At 45.5% G+C, this 22,047-nt stretch overlaps 1 pseudogene; it reads right to left on the reverse strand.

The window, feature by feature from the left end:
- Positions 1-15,024, reverse strand: part of LOC123733303 (dynein axonemal heavy chain 11-like) — a 38,114-nt pseudogene extending 23,090 nt beyond the window's left edge.
- Positions 15,025-22,047: the final 7,023 nt, after the last annotated feature.

Consider the following 22,047-nt stretch of genomic DNA (forward strand, 5'->3'; position numbering starts at 1 on the left):
TCGGGATCTTGCCCGTTGTGACTGTACGAAGGGTATCAAGGCTTCGTAGAGCAGTTGGTGTTGGTAGGGCCTGGTGAAGTGACCCACGTAGGAGACAGAATCTGAGGTGAGGAGAACATCACCACACAGAGTCTCCTGCCTGGGACCACCGCTCCTTTTCTGACTGGAACACACACACATACACCAGGCTTCTTCATGACAATATACACCACCAAAAGCAGCATGAAACGTAGTCTACAGTGTATGTATGTAGTAACCTTTAGAATAAACTGGAAACTTGGTATATGCATTTAACTTCAAAGCACCTCAAATATTTCAAACTATGGGATGAAAGGTTCATCAAGGCTGAAATATGTTTCTCCACTGAGTCTATCAGCCAAACTAGAAAAACATAAAGCAGTAAAGTATACAACACTAATTCCACCAAACTGGCTTTGAAAGTTTTCCTGCAAATTCATTCAGCATCTATTTAGCGTCCATTTAATCCTTCCATAGTATGACCAGCTGTGACAGCCTGAACACGGTAAATCACACGTGGCGTTTCTTCACAAGGGCCCATGGGGCCAGAATATGTGGCATAATAAATTCCCAGACAGATAAAAATCACTATAATTTTACCCTAATGCATTATGGGTTGTCTGTAATATCACTCAGTCTTGGGGTGAAGCGTTTTTAATTTCCAACAGCTGTTGAGCCTGTGAGGTAAGTTAATGATTAAATATAGTCTGATGTATTAGTCTAAACACTGTGGCTTCCAGATCAATGCCACAAAGACATATCATTTATCTTGATATGTGGAAAAGCCAAGCTGTCCCATGCTAGCCACATTTGTTTTGTTGAATAAGAAAGTATGGCCACCACAGAAACACATGACTCCTATTGGATTTCACATTATTAACGGACCGACGTAAACATTTTTGTATCCCCACAGAACCACTTTGTTTTAAGATGCAACACCTGGACTTGATGTGAGTAGAATAGAAGACACTGTAGCCAAAATATGAAGAGCAGCATCAATTACAATGTATACATATCTATACGTGTACCGAATACACACACACACACACACACACACACACACACACACACACACACACACACACACACACACACACACACACACACACACACACACACACACACACACACACACACACACACACACACACACACACACACACACACACACACACACACCTTCAGGCCAGTCTGCTGCCCAGCTTGAGTGTACGGTCCATGCAGCCTTCCTGCCATCTCTTCTCCACTGGGCCGTGGGCCAGACAGAGACAGTTGCCCAGTTTAATGGTGCGTTTGCTGTGGTCCATCCCACTCTCCCTCTCCATCCTCCCTGATCCCCAACAGGCTGGCTAGCCAGACCTGAAGCTCCTTCCCCTCCATCACACTACAGCCAGATCACAGGGACATTATAACAAGTCCTCATCCAGGTTACTGATGCACTTCTGTCAACCCCACCTCCTGGTAGACAGCGTTCCTCGGGCTCTGTGACAAGTCACTTCCATGCCAGGTGAGACACACTGATCCCTGATACACACTATATGGCCGAACCGTGCGTTGCTGGCTCAGGTATTTTCTTTTCCCATTTTCCTTTCCAGCACGGTTCCAGAAACTATGGTGGATGTGTAACCACTACCCAGCCCAAAGCAGCTGGGTTTGGCTCTATAGTGTGTATCAGGCATGACAGGACTGACCCCCACCGCAGCCCCTCCTCTCTGTACCTCCAGGCCCTTGACCAGCTGGTTGGCCTGCTCGATAGTCTGGTTGGTGTGGGTCACTTCCTCCTGGCACTGGACCTTGTCATCAGCAGCCATCTCAAACTGGACTGTGAGGCTCTGTAGGTTGATTTTCAACCCCTGTTAGAAACACCACAGAATCACAGATTAGATCAGCTTCATGACAAGACAAGGCTGAGTGGCATATGGTCATTGTGAGAGCTGGAGATTTCAAGCCAGCGTGGTGAATGATAATATAACACTTCTTACCTCCAGTTTTGTTAGCACAGCTGAAAACTGTTGTTCTGATTAAAGAAGCTATAAAACTGTCCTTCTTTAGACTAGTTGAGTATCTGGAACATCAGTGTTTGTGGGTTCGATTACAGGCTCAAAATGGCCAGAAACAAAGCACTTTCTCGTCAGTCTATTCTTGTTCTGAAAATTAAGGCTATTCCATGCGAGTAATTGCCAAGAAACTGAAAATCTCATACAACGCTGTGTACTACTCCCTTCACAGAACAGCGCAAACTGGATCTAACCATAATAGAAAGAGGAGTGGGAGGCCCCAGTGCACAACTGAGCAAGAGGACAAGTACATTAGAGTGTCTAGTTTGAGAAACAAACGCCTCAAAAGTCCTCAACTGACAGCGTCATTAAATACGTCAACAGTGAAGAGGCGACTCTGGGATGCTGGCCTTCTAGGCAGAGTTCCTCTGTCCAGTGTCTGTGTTCTTTGCCCATCTTTAAACTTTTTTTTTATTGGCCAGTCTGAGATATGGCTTTTTCTTTGCAGCTTTTTTCTTTGCAGAAGGCCAGCATCCCGGAGTCGCATCTTCACTGCTGATTTTGAGACTGGTGTTTTGCGGGTACTATTTAATGAAGCTGCCAGTTGAGTACTTGTGAGGCTGTAATCGAACCCACAAGTGCTGATGCTCCAGATACTCAACTAGTCTAAAGAAGTCCAGTTTTATTGCTTCTTTAATCAGAACAACAGTTTTCAGCTGTGCTAACATAATTGCTAAAGGGGTTTTCTAATGTTCAATTAGCCTTTTAAAATGATAAACTTGGATTATTGGAACACAGGAGTGATGGTTGCTGATAATGGGCCTCTGTATGCCTATGTACAGTTAAAATTAGAAGTTTACATAGACTTAGGTTGTAGTCATTAATACTCGTTTTTCAACCACTCCACAAATTTCTTCTTAACAAACTATAGTTTTGGCAAGACGGTTAGGACATCTACTTTGTGCATGACACAAGTAATTTTTCCAATAATTGTTAACAGACAGATTATTTCACTTATAATTCACTGTATCACAATTCCAGTGGGTCAGAGGCTTACATACACTGAGTTGACTGTGCCTATAAACAGCTTGGAAAATTTAAGAAAATTATGCCATGGCTTTAGAAGCTTCTGATAGGCTAATTGACATAATTTGAGTCAATTGGAGGTGTACCTGTGGATGTATTTCAAGGCCTACCTTCAAACTCAGTGCCTCATTGCTCGATATCATGGGAAAATCAAAAGAAATCAGCCAAGACCTCAGAAAAGAATGTAGACCTCCACAAGTCTGGTTCATCCTTGGGAGCAATTTCCAAACCCCTGAAGGTACTGCGTTCATCTGTACAAACAATAGTACGCAAGTATAAACACCATGGGACCACGCAGCCGTCATACCGCTCAGGAAGGAGACGTGTTCTGTCTCCTAGAGATGTGTCCTAGTGCGAAAAGTTCAAATCAATCCCAGAACAACAGCAAAGGACCTTGTGAAGATGCTGGAGGAAACAGGTACAAAAGTATCTATATCCACAGTAAAACGAGTCCTATGTCGACATAACCTGAAAGTCAGCTCAGCAAGGAAGAAGCGACAGCTCCAAAACTGCCATAAAAAAAAGCCAGATTTATGGTTTGCAACTGCACATAAGGACAAAGATCGTACTTTTTGGAGAAAAAAAGGTTATGAAATCTCTGGTCAGAAATAGAACTGTTTGGCCATAATGACCATCGTTAAGTTTGGAGGAAAAAGGGGGAAGCTTGCAAACCGAAGAACACCATCCCAACCGTGAAGCATGGGGTGGCAGCATCATGTTTCTGGGGTGCTTTGCTGCAGGAGGAACTGGTGCACTTCACAAAATAGATGGCATCATGAGGTAGAAAAATTATGTGGATATATTGAAGCAACATCTCAAGACATCAGTCAGGAAGTTAAAGCTTGGTCGCAAATGGGTCTTCCAAATGGACAATGACCCCAAGCATACTTCCAAAGTTGTGGCAAAATGGCTTAAGGACAACAAAGTCAAGGTATTGGAGTGGCCATCACAAAGCCCTAACCTCAACCCTATAGAAAATTTGGGCTGAACTGAAAAAGCAAGGAGGCTTACAAACCTGACTCAGTTACACCAGCTCTGTCAAGAGGAAAAGGACATTTCAGGCAATTTATTGTGGGAAGCTTGTGGAAGGCTACCCGAAATGTTTGACCCAAGTTACCAATTTAAAGGCAATGCTACCAAATACTAATTGAGTGTATGTAAACTTCTGACCCACTGTGAATGTGATGAAAGAAAGAAAAGCTGAAATAAATCATTCTCTCTACTATTTTTCTGGCATGGCACATTCTTAAAATAAGGTGTGGATCTTAACTGACCTAAGACAGGGAATTTTTACTAGGATTAAATGTCAGAAATTGGGAAAAACTGAGTTGAAATGTATTTGGCTAAGGTGTTTGTAAACTTCCAACTTCGACTATAGACAACCCATAAAATAATCTGCTGTTTCCAGCTACAATAGTCATTTACAACATTAACAATGTCTACCCTGCACTTCTGATCAATTTGATATTATTTTAATGGACCAAAAATTGGTTCTCTTTCAAAAACAAGGACATTTCTAAGTGACCCCAAACTTTTGAATGGTAGTTTATATATGAATGAAACAATTGGTTCATGATTTAATGATAATCTATCAATGGCATTCAATGTGATATTATAATAATAAAATAATATATCCCATTTAGCAGATGCTTATAACCAAAGTGACTGACAGTAAGTAGTACATTTTGGTATACTGTCATTGCAAGCGCCGTGCTCTACTAACTGAGCCACTGTCACGTCCTGACCAGTATAAGGGGTTATTTGTTATTGTAGTTTGGTCAGGACGTGGCAGGGGTTGTTTGTTTAGAGTGTTTCGGGGTTTGTTGGGCTATGTTCTGTTTTAAGAGGGGTGTTTGTTTAGAGTGTTTTGGGGTTTGTTGGGTTATGTTCTATGTTAGTATATTTCTATGTTTATCTAGTATGTCTAGTTCTATGTTTAGTTAATGGGGTTGACCTTCAATTGGAAGCAGCTGCTCCTAGTTGCTTCTAATTGAAGGTCCTATTTAAGATGGGTGTTTTTCTGTGGGAGTTTGTGGGTAGTTGTTCCTTGTTTAGTGTTTGTTGCACCTGACGGGACTGTTTCGTGTTGTTCTTTTTGTATATGTACTTATTTGTTTCTCCTTCTTCAAAATAAAAAGAAGATGAGTATACATATTCCCGCTGCATTTTGGTCAAATCCTTACGACACCCGTGACAGAACAACCCACCAACAAAGGACCAAGCAGCGGGGTAAGGAGCACGATGAAGAAGGATGGACATGGGCGGAGATGAGGATGAGCATATCCAGGGCTATGGAGGAGTTAAGGGAGCCTGAGAGGCAGCCCCCTTATTATTATTTTCTTTTGGGGGGGGCACACGGGTAGTTTGGCTAGGCCAGGGTTGAGCCCTAAGCCAACTCCCCGTGCTTACCGGAGGCAGCGTCGTACTGGTCAGGCCCCGTGCTATGGGGTGATGCACACGGCGTCGAGGCCGAGCATCCACAGGCCGGTGTGCTCGGTGCCAGCATCCCGCATTTGCCGGGGGGAAGCGGGCACCCAGCCAGTACGGGTGGTGCCAGTCCTGCGCTCGAGACCGCCAGTGCGCCTCCACGGCCCAGTGTATCCTGTTCCCGCTCCCCGCACTAGCCCTGAGGTGCGTGTCTCCAGTCTGGCGCCTCCAAAGCCAGCACCACGCACCAGGCCTCCAGTGCGTCAGCCCAGTCTAGTACGTCCTGTTCCCGCTCCTCGCACTAGCCTTGGGGTGCATGTCTCCAGTCTGGTACCTCCACTACCAGCCCCACGCACCAGGCCTCCAGTGCGTCAGCCCAATCCAGCTCATCCTGCTCCTGCTCCTGCTCCCCGCACTAGCCCTGAGGTGCGTGTCTCCAGTCTGGCGCCTCCAAAGCCAGCCCCACGCATCAGGCCTTCAGTGCGCAGTCCCCGTCCAGAGCTTCCGGCAACAGTGCCCTGTTCAGAGAGTCCGGCAACAATGCCCTGTTCAGAGTGTCCGGCAACAATGCCCTGTCCAGAGTGTCCAGCAACAGTGCCTCGTCCAGAGTGTCCGGCAACAGTGCCTCGTCCAGAGTGTCCGGCAACAATGCCCTGTCCAGAGTGTCCGGCAACAATGCCCTGTCCAGAGTGTCCAGCAACAGTGCCTCGTCCAGAGTGTCCGGCAACAGTGCCTCGTCCAGAGTGTCCGGCAACAGTGCCCCGTCCAGAGCTTCCGGCGACAGTGCCCTGTAGAGAGATGGCCCACAGTCCGGAGCCAGCAGAGACAGCCCACAGTCCGGAGCCGAGAGAGACGGCCCACAGTCCGGAGCCGAGAGAGACGGCCCACAGTCCGGAACCGAGAGAGACGGCCCACAGTCCGGAACCGAGAGAGACGGCCCACAGTCCGGAACCGAGAGAGTCACCCTACAGTCCGGAACCAGCGCAGCCAGAGTCGCCCTTCAGCCCGAGGTCTCCAGCAACGCACATCAGCCCGAGGTCTTCAGCGATGCGCCATAGCCCAGAGACTTCGGGAGGGGTAATATTTAATAAGTATTTAGCGGGGGTGGACAGGTTAGGTTGGGGAGTAAGGCCGGAGCCTGAGCCACCTCTGTAGGAGGAGGTTGGGGAGGGGGGGGTGTAGCACAAGAACCGTCGGTGACGGTGGCCACCCTCCCTTTCCTCCCTTTAGTTTGGGATTATTTTTGTTTTGGGGTTTATTTTTTGTGTTTATTTTTGTGTGAGGTGCATCTGGGGTCTGCACCTTTGGGGGGGTACTGTCACGTCCTGACCAGTATAAGGGGTTATTTGTTATTGTAGTTTGGTCAGGATGTGGCAGGGGGTGTTTGTTTAGAGTGTTTCGGGGTTTGTTGGGCTATGTTCTGTTTTAAGAGGGGTGTTTGTTTAGAGTGTTTCGGGGTTTGTTGGGCTATGTTATTATTTAAGAGGGGTGTTTGTTTAGAGTGTTTCGGGGTTTGTTGGGTTATGTTCTATGTTAGTATATTTCTATGTTTATCTAGTATGTCTAGTTCTAAGTTTAGTTAATGGGGTTGACCTTCAATTGGAAGCAGCTGCTCCTAGTGGCTTCTAATTGAAGGTCCTATTTAAGATGGGTGTTTTTCTGTGGGAGTTTGTGGGTAGTTGTTCCTTGTTTAGTGTTTGTTGCACCTGACGGGACTGTTTCGTGTTGTTCTTTTTTGTATACGTATTTAGTTGTTTTCCTTCTTCAAAATAAAAAGAAGATGAGTATACATATTCCCGCTGCATTTTGGTCAAATCCTTACGACACCCGTGACAGCCACACAGGACCATATACCCTGACATTCAAACTATCTTAGTGATACACATCAAGCTCTATTTCAGACTGCTCTCTGTCTGACCTCCTAGTATCTGACCATGTTGATGGCCCAGCTGCAGAGGCGGTGGACTTGGTCCTGACTAGGTCAGGGTGAAACTCTGGGTTCCTCATGTACTTCTGCTGCACCACCACCAGACATGACTCAGCGATGTACTCCTTGTCATACGACACCAGCGAAGGTCATCCACCTGGAAACCACAGGGAGACATGTTTGCATCAAGATACAATACCTATTCATGTAGAAAGGGTGATGTATTGTTGTCAGTCAAGTGGAACTAACACAGCTTTTGACTGTAAAACACGTCTTGCACATGTTGATGATGTCACAAGGCAGACTAATGTTGGATTGGTTGATGGACTTGTTGAGCCAACATAATAAAGACAATCCAAGAACATTCATCTTTGAGCCCAGAGGACCGTACAGTACAGTGGCGCTGGCTCCTTTCAGAACTATATTCAAAGAGCCATCATGCAGCTGAATTGTGAGGATGAGACATGCAGGGTACATACAGGGTCAAGGCCCAGACCCAGATTACACTGGCATCCCTCAGACAGACGATGATGTGATTGACACAGTGACGGGTGGTAACCTTGGTTACCTTGCCCCTAAAGGCCCGGGCTGCCTTCCAGCTCCTCTGCTTGGGAACGAAGCCACACGGAGCCAGCAGCACCATCACCGCCACCTTGATCACCGCCGCCGGAGGGTTTGGCGAACGATTTCAGCTCCTTGGACACAGATACAATGTACCACCAGGTAGTTATTGCAGAATATAATTGATCTATCAATGACTTTCCTGGCTTTATGACAGTTGAATAAATCAATCAAGAACCATATACAACAAACCAAAAGGATCATTAGCTTGATTTAGACACAGCAAGTACTGTAAATAACTGGTTCATTTACAGGTTGACTGGTTACCTTATTAGATATGTGGCTTAGCGACAATTGCTCTATAATCTATGACATGATTTGAGTATTGTACCTTGTTAAGGCTGTCCAGCACTGCAGTAGCAGCCTGCAGAACGGGCTCTGCCTTGGCCAGGTCAGTCTCACAGTCCCTATGCTTCAGTGAATCCTCTGTCTGGATGACAGACAGCTGAACAGAGGACACAGACAATGTCAGCTAAGTCACTTAGCTAAGTCACTCCTTCAACTGTGAGGGCTTGATCTTTTTTTGTGAAATAGTGAAATGAGTGAAATAATAGACCTGGGTGAAAAACATAATGTCAAGTATTTGTCTTGAAATATTTGAGATGCGCTTGATTGAGATTGGGGTTTGCACTTTTAGGACTATTCTATTGTCCATTGCACCGGGCAAAAGTAGATCAAGCGCGAATCAAGTATTAAAAATGCCATCTAGTAATATAGATATTTGATATGTAATTGAGCCATGTCTGATTGGATATTTAACAAGATGACCTGCTACATCTGCAGCCTCTCTCTGGTAGCTACATCTCAGTCTGCTGTCCAATCTAACTGACGAGAGCTTCTGCATCAGCGTTCTTCAGGGTCAGATCCTCTTCTTGGGATGCCAGTTTGGCTTTTAGCTCCTTAACCTACAGTAAACCACACAGTCCCATAAGAGGATCCCATCTCAGACTGCACCCTTTTCCTATCTAGTGCACTACTTTTGACCAGAGTCCATAGGGCTGTGGTCAAAAGTAGGTCCCATAGGGCTGTGGTGACTTTTTCCACATTTTGTTACATTACAGCCTTACTCAACAACAAAAAATCTATACACAATCAATCTACACACAATACCCCATAATAACATCACAATACCCCATAATGACAAAGCAAAAACAGCCATTTCTGCACATTTATTAAAAATGTAAAACTGAAATATAACATTTACATAAGTATTCAGACTCTTTACTCAGTACTTTATTGAAGCACCTTTGGCAGTGATTACAACCTCGAGTCTTCTTGGGTATGATGCTACAAGCTTGGCACACCTGTATTTGGGGAGTTTCTCCCATTCTTCACTGCGGATCCTCTCAACCTCTGTCAGGTTGGATGGGGAAAGTCGCTGCACAGCAATTTTCAGGTCTCTCCAGAGATGTTCGATCGGGTTCAAGTCCGGGCTCTGGCTGGGCCACTCAAGGACATTCAGAGACTTGTCCCGAAGCCACTCCTGCATTGTCTTGGCTGTGTGCTTAGGGTCGTTGTCCTATTCGAAGGTGAACCTTCGCCCCAGTCTGAGGTCCTGAGCGCTCTGGATCTCTCTATAATTTTCTCAGTTCATCTTTCCCTTGATCCTGACTAGTCTCCCAGTCCCTGCCACTGAAAAACATCCCCACATCATGATGCTGCCACCACCATGCTTCACCGTAGGGATGGTGCCAGGGTTCCTCCAGACATAATGCTTGGCATTTAGGCCAAAGAGTTCAATCTTGGTTTCATCAGACCAGAGAATCTTGTTTCTCATGGTCTGAGAGTCCTTTGGGTGCCTTTTGGCAAACTCCAAGCGGCCTCTCATGTGCCTTTTACTGAGGAGAGGTGTCCATCTGGCCATTCTACCATAAAATCCAGATTGATGGAGTGCTGCAGAGATAGTTGTCTTTCTGGAAGGTTCTGCCATCTCCACAGAGGAACTCTGGAGCTCTGTCAGAGTGACCATCTGGTTCTTGGTCACCTCCCTGACCAAGGCCCTTCTCCCCCGATTGCATAATTTGGCCGGGCAGCCAGCTCTAGGAAGAGTCTGGATGGTTCTAAACTTCTTCCATTTAAGAATGATGGAGGGCACTGTGTTCTTGGGGACCTTCAATGCTGCAGACATTTTTTGGTATCCTTCCCCAGATCTGTGCCTCGACACAATCCTGTCTTGGAGCTCTACGGACAATTCCTTCAACTTCATGGCTTGGTTTTTGCTCTGACATACACTGTCAACTATGGAACCTTATATAGACAGGTGTGTGCCTTTCTAAATCATGTCCAATTAGTTGTATTTAACACAGGTGGACTCTAATCACATTGTAGAAACATCTCAAGGATGATCAATGGAAACAGGATGCACCTGAACTCAATTTCGAGTCTCATAGCAAAGGGTCTGAATACTTATGTAAATAAGGTATCTGTTTTGAAATTGTAATAAATTAGCAAAAATGTAAAAAATATCTGTTTCGCTTTGTCATTATGGGGTATAGTGTGTAGATTGATGACGACATGTTTTTTTATTTAATCCATTTTAGAATAAGGCTGTAAAGTAATAAAATGTGGAAAAAGTCAAGGGGTCTGAATACATTCTTAAGGCACCGTACAGTATATAGAGAATAGGGTACCATTTGAGCAATACATGAATATCATCATACTTTGGATAATGAATCTGATTTATGTCACGTCTGTGTTAATGATATTATAATACATCTTCTGATGGCATTTTTTTTTTGCAATAAAAACTGATTAAATAAATGGAAATCCAATGTTGTACTCTTTCCGGCAATAGCTATAAAATGTGATTTACGTACATTTCAAGGTTTATCAGCAGCATTCAATCAGTGGAAAGGCAAAAGGCATTATACAAATGTGCTACTCAAACCTCCTCTGATCTCGTCCCACAGCCTTGAGGTTCTGATATTAACAAAACGTTAAAGCCTGCCTCTCAAATGGCACCCTATTCCCTACATTCCAAATGGCACCCTATTCCTTACATTCCAAATGGCACCCTATTCCCTACATTCCAAATGGCACCCTATTCCATACATTCCAAATGCACCCTATTCCCTACATTCCAAATGTCACCCTATTCCCTACATTCCAAATGGAACCCTATTCCATACAATCCAAATGCACCCTATTCCCTACATTCCAAATGGCACCCTATTCCCTACATTCCAAATGGCACCCTATTCCCTACATTCCAAATGGCACCCTATTCCATACATTCCAAATGGCACCCTATTCCATACATTCTAAATGGCACCATATTCCATACATTCCAAATGACACCCTATTGCATACATTCCAAATGGCACCCTATTCCCTACATTCCAAATGGCACCCTATTCCATACATTCCAAATGCACCCTATTCCATACATTCCAAATGGCACCCTATTTCCTACATTCCAAATGGCACCCTATTCCATACATTCCAAATGGCACCCTATTCCATACATTCCAAATGGCACCTTATTCCCTACATTCCAAATGGCACCTTATTCCCTATATAGTGCAGAGGGCCTGGTTTAAAGTAGTGCACCATAGGAAATAGGGTGCCATTTGGGACGCACTCAGACTCCTACCTGAGCGGCGGTAGTCTGGAGCTTCTGAAGGCCGCTGACGAGGCGCTTCATCTTCCCACGGATCTGAGCCCGGCTCTTCCCCAGGAACTTGCTGTACAGGGTGATCTGCTGGAGAAAGCTCTTTTGGAGTGGTGTAATTGTACTTCTTCTCATCGTGCCGGGTATTTTTCACTTGCCTGGTTGACACTGGTGTGAACATAGGCCATGAAAAGACTAATGGATTTCTGGACGGCTGGCTGTAAAAATAAGCAGAGGTGGGGAGGGGGGGAGGGAGAAGCACAGCAGGGGCTCTCTGGATTGAGTGGAGTTTAACGTCCCCAAGCTGATGGGCCCTGAAATATTATCTTCATAAATTCTGAATTCATCTACAAGTTTTGCCATTTTACTTGGCCAGCCTCGACTTACTCAATCTCAAATTTAGGGCCAGCTAGCAGGACTGATTAGGCTTTGAAACCACTGGGAAAATAATGTGTTTAAGGCCTGTGACATGCAGTGCATAACGCAGAGGCTCTGTTTACATTATCCCTCATGTCCTTCAACTTTCTTTTACACAGTACTCTACTACACACAGTGTTGAAGCTACAGCATAGCCCTACTGACTGGGTATTTATCATAGTACTGCTCAATGAACCACCATGTCACAATTAATCACATGCCATTAGCGATCAATTAATGCAAAAACAAAGTGGCACAGAGAACAGGGCTAAAACCTGAACATCACTCACAAAAGGCCATTGTACGTGATCCAGGAACCAGTGGGAAAAATCATTAGTAATTAAGATCTGACATAATGCCTTTTGACAAAGTGTTGCATGTTCAGTTGAGAGCGGAGCAGCAAAGTTCTCATTGATTTACCTAGTTCATCCATTATTTGTGGCTTGTGCATTTTTTAAACTCCATTTAATTGAGCATTTATTTAATTGGGTTTCGCTACTTCTTTAACAAGACAAACATGTTTAAATATTGATCGCTTTATATGTAATTTCTCACAAATAATTCTTTGATTTCAGGTTTCAACTTCTCATACAAGGCAGGCGTATTTCCATGTTTTCCTTTGATGGATGTTTTCAGCGCTGCCAGACTCAAGTGCTTGGAGTTGAGGCCAGTGACCCTCTGTTCAGCTGCTGGAAGTGGGTCATTCAAATCATACAGCTTTGGAGTAACACATTGTACTGGAGAAAAGGTCAATACCATTGCCACGTGCGCACACACAGTGAGAGAGACACAAATTCACACACACATACACTCCTACAGTCTTGTCCCACAGCTCTCCACAGCAGCAGCATGTAAAGGCCCTTCCTGTTAGTGCGGTGACAGCTGTGCCTCCTGAGAGGGTTGTCATTACCATATTAATCACTCTGCTCTTATTAACATAAATGATCCTGGGTACTGATCGTTCCACTGCCATGAGGGAAAACGATACGTCTACTCTGCCCACACACACACACACACACACACACACACACACACACACACACACACACACACACACACACACACACACACACACACACACACACACACACACACACACACACACACACACACACACACACAGTAGTCATCTGCCATGCGACCAGCCATTTGTCAGTAGCTCAGTGAGTCTCAGTGGAGAAGTAATGATGAGGGATCTATGGTAAAGTTAATACAGCTGCACTGCTGTAATTACAAGATGTTCATTAAAAGTCTAACTGACTAAGTCTTAAACCCTTTACGAGTGTCATTAGGAAGGACATGGCCAAAACACACTACAGCACAGTGTAAACTGTTGTTCTAATCTAGGACAGTAATTACAACTAACTACGTCTAACCTGTATAGCAGAATGCTGTAGTCAACCTGACTGTACTGTATGTAGCTCTATTCTTGTGTATTTTATTTCATTAATCTCCTTACTATTTTAATATTTTCATTGATTTCTTAACTCTGCGTTGTTGGGATGGGCTCGTAAGAAAGCAGTTCATGGTAAAGTCTACACCAGTTGTATTCCACGCATGTGAGAAAATGTACTTTGATTTGATTTGATTTTAACATAGACCACAGAGATAAAATCCAGATCAAAAACACCATCACATCAGTACAACTACACGGCCTTGTAGTGTTATTCATCTACAGGAACAGACCTGAGCTGTGTAAAACACCATCACATCAGTACAACTACACGGCCTTGTAGTGTCATTCATCTACTGGAACAGACCTGAGATGTGTAAAACACCATCACATCAGTACAACTACACGGCCTTGTAGTGTCATTCATCTACTGGAACAGACCTGAGATGTGTAAAACAACATCACATCAGTACAACTACACGGCCTTGTAGTGTCATTCATCTACTGGAACAGACCTGAGCTGTGTAAAACACCATCACATCAGTACAACTACATGGCCTTGTAGTGTCATTCATCTACTGGAACAGACCTGAGCTGTGTAAAACACCATCACATCAGTACAACTACACAGCCTTGTAGTGTCATTCATCTACAGGAACAGACCTGAGCTGTGTAAAACACCATCACATCAGTACAACTACACGGCCTTGTAGTGTCATTCATCTACTGGAATAGACCTGAGCTGTGTAAAACACCATCACATCAGTACAACTACACGGCCTTGTAGTGTCATTCATCTACAGGAACAGACCTGAGCTGTGTAAAACACCATCACATCAGTACAACTACACGGCCTTGTAGTGTCATTCATCTACTGGAACAGACCTGAGCTGTGTTAAACACCATCACATCAGTACAACTACACGGCCTTGTAGTGTCATTCATCTACTGGAACAGACCTGAGCTGTGTAAAACACCATCACATCAGTACAACTACACGGCCTTGTAGTGTCATTCATCTACTGGAATAGACCTGAGCTGTGTTAAACACATTTCACATAGTTTCGTAAATCACTCAAAATGTATGATGAATTTCGTCCGTTTTGATTTATTTAAAAGAAATGGAAAACAGTCTGAACCCAGCCCTGGTAAAGAAGACTACAGTACCTTGTTGAAAGTGTCCAGTACATTTAATAAAGCTGTCTAGTAGCTACCAGGCCTCACCTCAATGTCCTCAGTCTCCTGGATGAACCTGAGGCTGACAGACTGCAGGGCCTCAGGGGGCCAGCAGTGGAACCAGTCCATGGTGGTGCAGTGGACCAGCGCGGGGAAGAGACGGGCCCTGAGACGCAGGGCACTGCCCACAGGAGACAGACACAGAACAAGCTAGAGAGAGACACTATCCGCATGGCAGGAAGAAGGAAGTGAGGTTCAGACAGACATGGACACATGGCACCCTATTCCCTATTTAGTGCACTACTTTTGACCAGGCCCCATAGGGAGGCCCATATGGTCCTACTATGTTCATTGCGGCTGCGTCCCAAACAGCACCCTGTACTCCACAAACCATGAACATACAGGCCCTGGGAGAGACGGGGCTCTGGGTGGCTAACCACCAGACACTTTTGGCAGACATGGTAAACACACAGACACATATGTGCACATTTCCCAACACAGACATAAAAGGATGTATGCCCAAATGCACATACTGTATGACAACACACACGCAGTCATAGACCACTGAAATGGCAGATGCATCCAAATAGGAAACATCCTCTTTTAACAGAGTGAGACAAACTGGCAGCCTGTCCATTCTACCTCCCTCTCGCTTTCCCTCTCACTCTCCTTCCTTCCTTCCTTCCTTCCTTCCTTCCTTCCTTCCTTCCTTCCTTCCTTCCTTCCTTCCTTCCTTCCTTCCTTCCTTCCTTCCTTCCTTCCTTCCTTCCTTCCTTCCTTCCTTCCTTCCTTCCTTCCTTCCTTCCTTCCTTCCTTCCTTCCTTCCTTCCTGCCTTCCTGCCTTCCTTCCTTCCGCCTCCTTCCTTCCTTCCTCTCTTCCTCTCTTCCTCTCTCCCCCCTCTCCCTCACTCGCTCTTTCCATCTCTCGCTCTCTCCTTCTCTTTCAGTCCGTTGTGGGGCATGTCAGGCATGTGTAGTTTGGATCTAACAGACAGGACACCCCAGTAGAGGCCTATTGGGGTCCATGGATGGATTAGCTGGACCAGGAACATGTGCAGTGTCTGAGACAACTCGTTCCTTCCTCTCCTTCAGCCCCCGTGTCTCTGTCTGGCTCTGGCAAGGCATCGAAAAATAACAACCATTCAACAGGGCACAATTCAAGGAGCCATGTCTTAACCGACTATCTCCCTCTAGATTCTGAGGGGAATTTACGGGAAGCAAACTACCTACAGGTTAGAAAGAGTCAAGTGTCTGACTGAACTGGACCTTGAGTTTGAGCCGGACTTGGTCGATGAAAAATCTCCAGCAGTCGTCTCTGGTGTCCAGCAGGCCCAGCCCCTGGACCTCAGTCCTCCCCCTGCTACAATATCACTGAACAGGTCAGAGACCTCACCTGGAGAAACAGACACACAGTCAACACCACCAAAAGAGACAGGGGAGGGAGGGATTGATTGATAACTGTAATTCCCAGTGACTTGCAGGGTCAGTAGAGAACACAGTAACAGTCAGGGTCAGTAGAGACAGAACACAATAACAGTCAGGGTCAGTAGAGAACACAGTAACAGTCAGGGTCACTAGAGAACACAGTAACAGTCAGGGTCAGTAAAGAACACATTAACAGTCAGGGTCAGTGGGGAACACAGTAACAGTCAGGGTCAGTAGAGACAGAACACAGTAACAGTCAGGGTCAGTAGAGAACACAGTAACAGCCAGTGTCACTAGAGAACACAGTAACAGTCAGGGTCAGTAGAGAACACATTAACAGTCAGGGTCAGTAGAGAACAAAGTAACAGCCAGTGTCACTAGAGAACACAGTAACAGTCAGGGTCAATAGAGAACAGAGTAACAGTCAGGGTCAGTAGAGAACACAGTAACAGTCAGGGTCAGTAGAGAACACAGTAACAGCCAGGGTCAGTAGAGAACACAGTAACAGTCAGGGTCGGTAGAGAACACAGTAACAGCCAGTGTCACTAGAGAACACAGTAACAGCCAGTGTCACTAGAGAACACAGTAACAGTTAGGGTCAGTAGAGAACACAGTAACAGTCAGGGTCAGTAGAGAACACAGTAACAGTCAGGGTCAGTAGAGAACACAGTAACAGTCAGGGTCAGTAGAGAACACAGTAACAGTCAGGGTCACTAGAGAACACAGTAACAGTCAGGGTCAGTAGAGACAGAACACAGTAACACTCAGGGTCAGTAGAGAACACAGTAACAGTCAGGGTCACTAGAGAACACAGTAACAGTCAGGGTCAGTAGAGAACACAGTAACAGTCAGGGTCAGTAGAGAACACAGTAACAGTCAGGGTCAGTAGAGACAGAACACAGTAACAGTCAGGGTCACTAGAGACAGAACACAGTAACAGTCAGGGTCAGTAGAGACAGAACACAGTAACAGTCAGGGTCAGTAGAGACAGAACACAGTAACAGTCAGGGTCAGTATAGAACACAGTAACAGTCAGGGTCACTAGAGAAAACAGTAACAGTCAGGGTCACTAGAGAACACAGTAACTTTCAGGGTCAGTAGAGAACACAGTAACAGTCAGGGTCAGTAGAGAACACAGTAACAGCCAGTGTCAGTAGAGAACACAGTAACAGTCAGGGTCAGTAGAGAACACAGTAACAGTCAGGGTCAGTAGAGACAGAACACAGTAACAGTCAGGGTCAGTAGAGACAGAACACAGTAACAGTCAGGGTAAGTAGAGACAGAACACAGTAACAGTCAGGGTCAGTAGAGAACACAGTAACAGTCAGGGTCAGTAGAGAACACAGTAACAGCCAGTGTCAGTAGAGAACACAGTAACAGTCAGGGTCAGTAGAGAACACAGTAACAGTCAGGGTCAGTAGAGACAGAACACAGTAACAGTCAGGGTCAGTAGAGACAGAACACAGTAACAGTCAGGGTAAGTAGAGACAGAACACAGTAACAGTCAGGGTCAGTAGAGAACACAGTAACAGTCAGGGTCATTAGAGAACACAGTAACAGCCAGTGTCAGTAGAGAACACAGTAACAGCCAGTGTCAGTAGAGAACACAGTAACAGTCAGGGTCAGTAGAGAACAAAGTAACAGCCAGTGTCACTAGAGAACACAGTAACAGTCAGGGTCAATAGAGAACAGAGTAACAGTCAGGGTCAGTAGAGAACACAGTAACAGTCAGGGTCAGTAGAGAACACAGTAACAGCCAGTGTCACTAGAGAACACAGTAACAGTCATGGTCAGTAGAGAACACAGTAACAGTCAGGGTCAGTAGAGAACACAGTAACAGTCAGGGTCAGTAGAAAACACTTTAACAGTCAGGGCCAGTAGAAAACACAGTAACAGTCAGGGCCAGTAGAGAACACAGTAACAGTCAGGGTCACTAGAGAACACAGTAACAGTCAGGGTCAGTAGAGACAGAACACAGTAACAGTCAGGGTCAGTAGAGAACACAGTAACAGTCAGGGTCACTAGAGAACACAGTAACAGTCAGGGTCAGTAGAGACAGAACACAGTAACAGTCAGGGTCAGTAGAGAACACAGTAACAGTCAGGGTCAGTAGAGAACACAGTAACAGTCAGGGTCACTAGAGAACACAGTAACAGTCAGGGTCAGTAGAGACAGAACACAGTAACACTCAGGGTCAGTAGAGAACACAGTAACAGTCAGGGTCAGTAGAGAACACAGTAACAGTCAGGGTCAGTAGAGACAGAACACAGTAACAGTCAGGGTCAGTAGAGAACATAATAACAGTCAGGGCCAGTAGAAAACACAGTAACAGTCAGGGCCAGTAGAGAACACAGTAAGAGTCAGGGTCACTAGAGAACACAGTAACAGTCAGGGTCAGTAGAGAACACAGTAACAGTCAGGGTCAGTAGAGAACACAGTAACAGTCAGGGTCAGTAGAGACAGAACACAGTAACAGTCAGGGTCAGTAGAGACAGAACACAGTAACAGTCAGGGTCAGTAGAGACAGAACACAGTAACAGTCAGGGTCAGTAGAGAACACAGTAACAGTCAGGGTCAGTAGAGAACACAGTACCAGCCAGTGTCACTAGAGAACACAGTAACAGTCAGGGTCAGTAGAGAACACAGTAACAGTCAGGGTCACTAGAGAACACAGTAACAGTCAGGATCAGTAGAGACAGAACACAGTAACAGTCAGGGTCAGTAGAGACAGAACACAGTAACAGTCAGGGTCAGTAGAGAACACAGTAACAGTCAGGGTCAGTAGAGAACACAGTAACAGCCAGTGTCACTAGAGAACACAGTAACAGTCAGGGTCAGTAGAGAACACAGTAACAGTCAGGGTCAGTAGAGAACACAGTAACAGTCAGGGTCAGTAGAAAACACAGTAACAGTCAGGGCCAGTAGAAAACACAGTAACAGTCAGGGCCAGTAGAGAACACAGTAACAGTCAGGGTCACTAGAGAACACAGTAACAGTCAGGGTCAGTAGAGACAGAACACAGTAACAGTCAGGGTCAGTAGAGAACACAGTAACAGTCAGGGTCACTAGAGAACACAGTAACAGTCAGGGTCAGTAGAGACAGAACACAGTAACAGTCAGGGTCAGTAGAGAACACAGTAACAGTCAGGGTCAGTAGAGAACACAGTAACAGTCAGGGTCAGTAGAGAACACAGTAACAGTCAGGGTCAGTAGAGACAGAACACAGTAACAGTCAGGGTCAGTAGAGAACACAGTAACAGTCAGGGTCAGTAGAGAACACAGTAACAGTCAGGGTCAGTAGAGACAGAACACAGTAACAGTCAGGGTTAGTAGAGAACACAATAACAGTCAGGGCCAGTAGAAAACACAGTAACAGTCAGGGCCAGTAGAGAACACAGTAACAGGCAGGGTCACTAGAGAACACAGTAACAGTCAGGGTCAGTAGAGAACACAGTAACAGTCCGGGTCAGTAGAGAACACAGTAACAGTCAGGGTCAGTAGAGACAGAACACAGTAACAGTCAGGGTCAGTAGAGAACACAGTAACAGTCAGGGTCAGTAGAGAACACAGTAACAGTCAGGGTCACTAGAGAACACAGTAACAGTCAGGGTCACTAGAGAACACAGTAACAGTCAGGGTCACTAGAGACAGAACACAGTAACAGTCAGGGTCAGTAGAGACAGAACACAGTAACAGTCAGGGTCAGTAGAGACAGAACACAGTAACAGTCAGGGTCAGTAGAGAACACAGTAACAGTCAGGGTCAGTAGAGAACACAGTAACAGTCAGGGTCAGTTGAGACAGAACACAGTAACAGTCAGGGGTCAGTAGAGACAGAACACAGTAACAGTCAGGGTCAGAGAGAACACAGTAACAGTCAGGGTCAGTAGAGACAGAACACAGTAACAGTCAGGGTCAGTATAGAACACAGTAACAGTCAGGGTCAGTAGAGACAGAACACAGTAACAGTCAGGGTCAGTAGAGAACACAGTAACAGTCAGGGTCAGTAGAGACAGAACACAGTAACAGTCAGGGTCAGTAGAGAACACAGTAACAGTCAGGGTCAGTAGAGACAGAACACAGTAACAGTCAGGGTCAGTAGAGAACACAGTAACAGTCAGGGTCACTAGAGAACAAAGTAACAGCCAGTGTCACTAGAGAACACAGTAACAGTCAGGGTCAATAGAGAACAGAGTAACAGAGTAACAGTCAGGGTCAGTAGAGAACACAGTAACAGTCAGGGTCAGTAGAGAACACAGTAACAGCCAGGGTCAGTAGAGAACACAGTAACAGTCAGGGTCGGTAGAGAACACAGTAACAGCCAGTGTCACTAGAGAACACAGTAACAGCCAGTGTCACTAGAGAACACAGTAACAGTTAGGGTCAGTAGAGAACACAGTAACAGTCAGGGTCAGTAGAGACAGAACACAGTAACAGTCAGGGTCAGTAGAGAACACAGTAACAGTCAGGGTCAGTAGAGAACACAGTAACAGTCAGGGTCACTAGAGAACACAGTAACAGTCAGGGTCAGTAGAGACAGAACACAGTAACAGTCAGGGTCAGTAGAGAACACAGTAACAGTCAGGGTCAGTAGAGAACACAGTAACAGTCAGGGTCACTAGAGAACACAGTAACAGTCAGGGTCAGTAGAGACAGAACACAGTAACAGTCAGGGTCAGTAGAGAACACTGTAACAGTCAGGGTCAGTAGAGACAGAACACAGTAACAGTCAGGGTCAGTAGAGAACACAATAACAGTCAGGGCCAGTAGAAAACACAGTAACAGTCAGGGCCAGTAGAGAACACAGTAAGAGTCAGGGTCACTAGAGAACACAGTAACAGTCAGGGTCAGTAGAGAACACAGTAACAGTCAGGGTCAGTAGAGAACACAGTAACAGTCAGGGTCAGTAGAGACAGAACACAGTAACAGTCAGGGTCAGTAGAGACAGAACACAGTAACAGTCAGGGTCAGTAGAGACAGAACACAGTAACAGTCAGGGTCAGTAGAGAACACAGTAACAGTCAGGGTCAGTAGAGAACACAGTACCAGCCAGTGTCACTAGAGAACACAGTAACAGTCAGGGTCAGTAGAGAACACAGTAACAGTCAGGGTCACTAGAGAACACAGTAACAGTCAGGATCAGTAGAGACAGAACACAGTAACAGTCAGGGTCAGTAGAGACAGAACACAGTAACAGTCAGGGTCAGTAGAGAACACAGTAACAGTCAGGGTCAGTAGAGAACACAGTAACAGCCAGTGTCACTAGAGAACACAGTAACAGTCAGGGTCAGTAGAGAACACAGTAACAGTCAGGGTCAGTAGAGAACACTGTAACAGTCAGGGTCAGTAGAAAACACAGTAACAGTCAGGGCCAGTAGAAAACACAGTAACAGTCAGGGCCAGTAGAGAACACAGTAACAGTCAGGGTCACTAGAGAACACAGTAACAGTCAGGGTCAGTAGAGACAGAACACAGTAACAGTCAGGGTCACTAGAGAACACAGTAACAGTCAGGGTCAGTAGAGACAGAACACAGTAACAGTCAGGGTCAGTAGAGAACACAGTAACAGTCAGGGTCAGTAGAGACAGAACACAGTAACAGTCAGGGTCAGTAGAGAACACAGTAACAGTCAGGGTCAGTAGAGAACACAGTAACAGTCAGGGTCAGTAGAGACAGAACACAGTAACAGTCAGGGTCAGTAGAGAACACAATAACAGTCAGGGCCAGTAGAAAACATAGTAACAGTCAGGGCCAGTAGAGAACACAGTAACAGGCAGGGTCAGTAGAGAACACAGTAACAGTCAGGGTCAGTAGAGAACACAGTAACAGTCCGGGTCAGTAGAGAACACAGTAACAGTCAGGGTCAGTAGAGAACACAGTAACAGTCAGGGTCAGTAGAGAACACAGTAACAGTCAGGGTCAGTAGAGAACACAGTAACAGTCAGGGTCAG

Source organism: Salmo salar, unplaced genomic scaffold (assembly GCF_905237065.1).
Source record: "Salmo salar unplaced genomic scaffold, Ssal_v3.1, whole genome shotgun sequence".
Taxonomy (NCBI): Eukaryota; Metazoa; Chordata; class Actinopteri; order Salmoniformes; family Salmonidae; genus Salmo; species Salmo salar.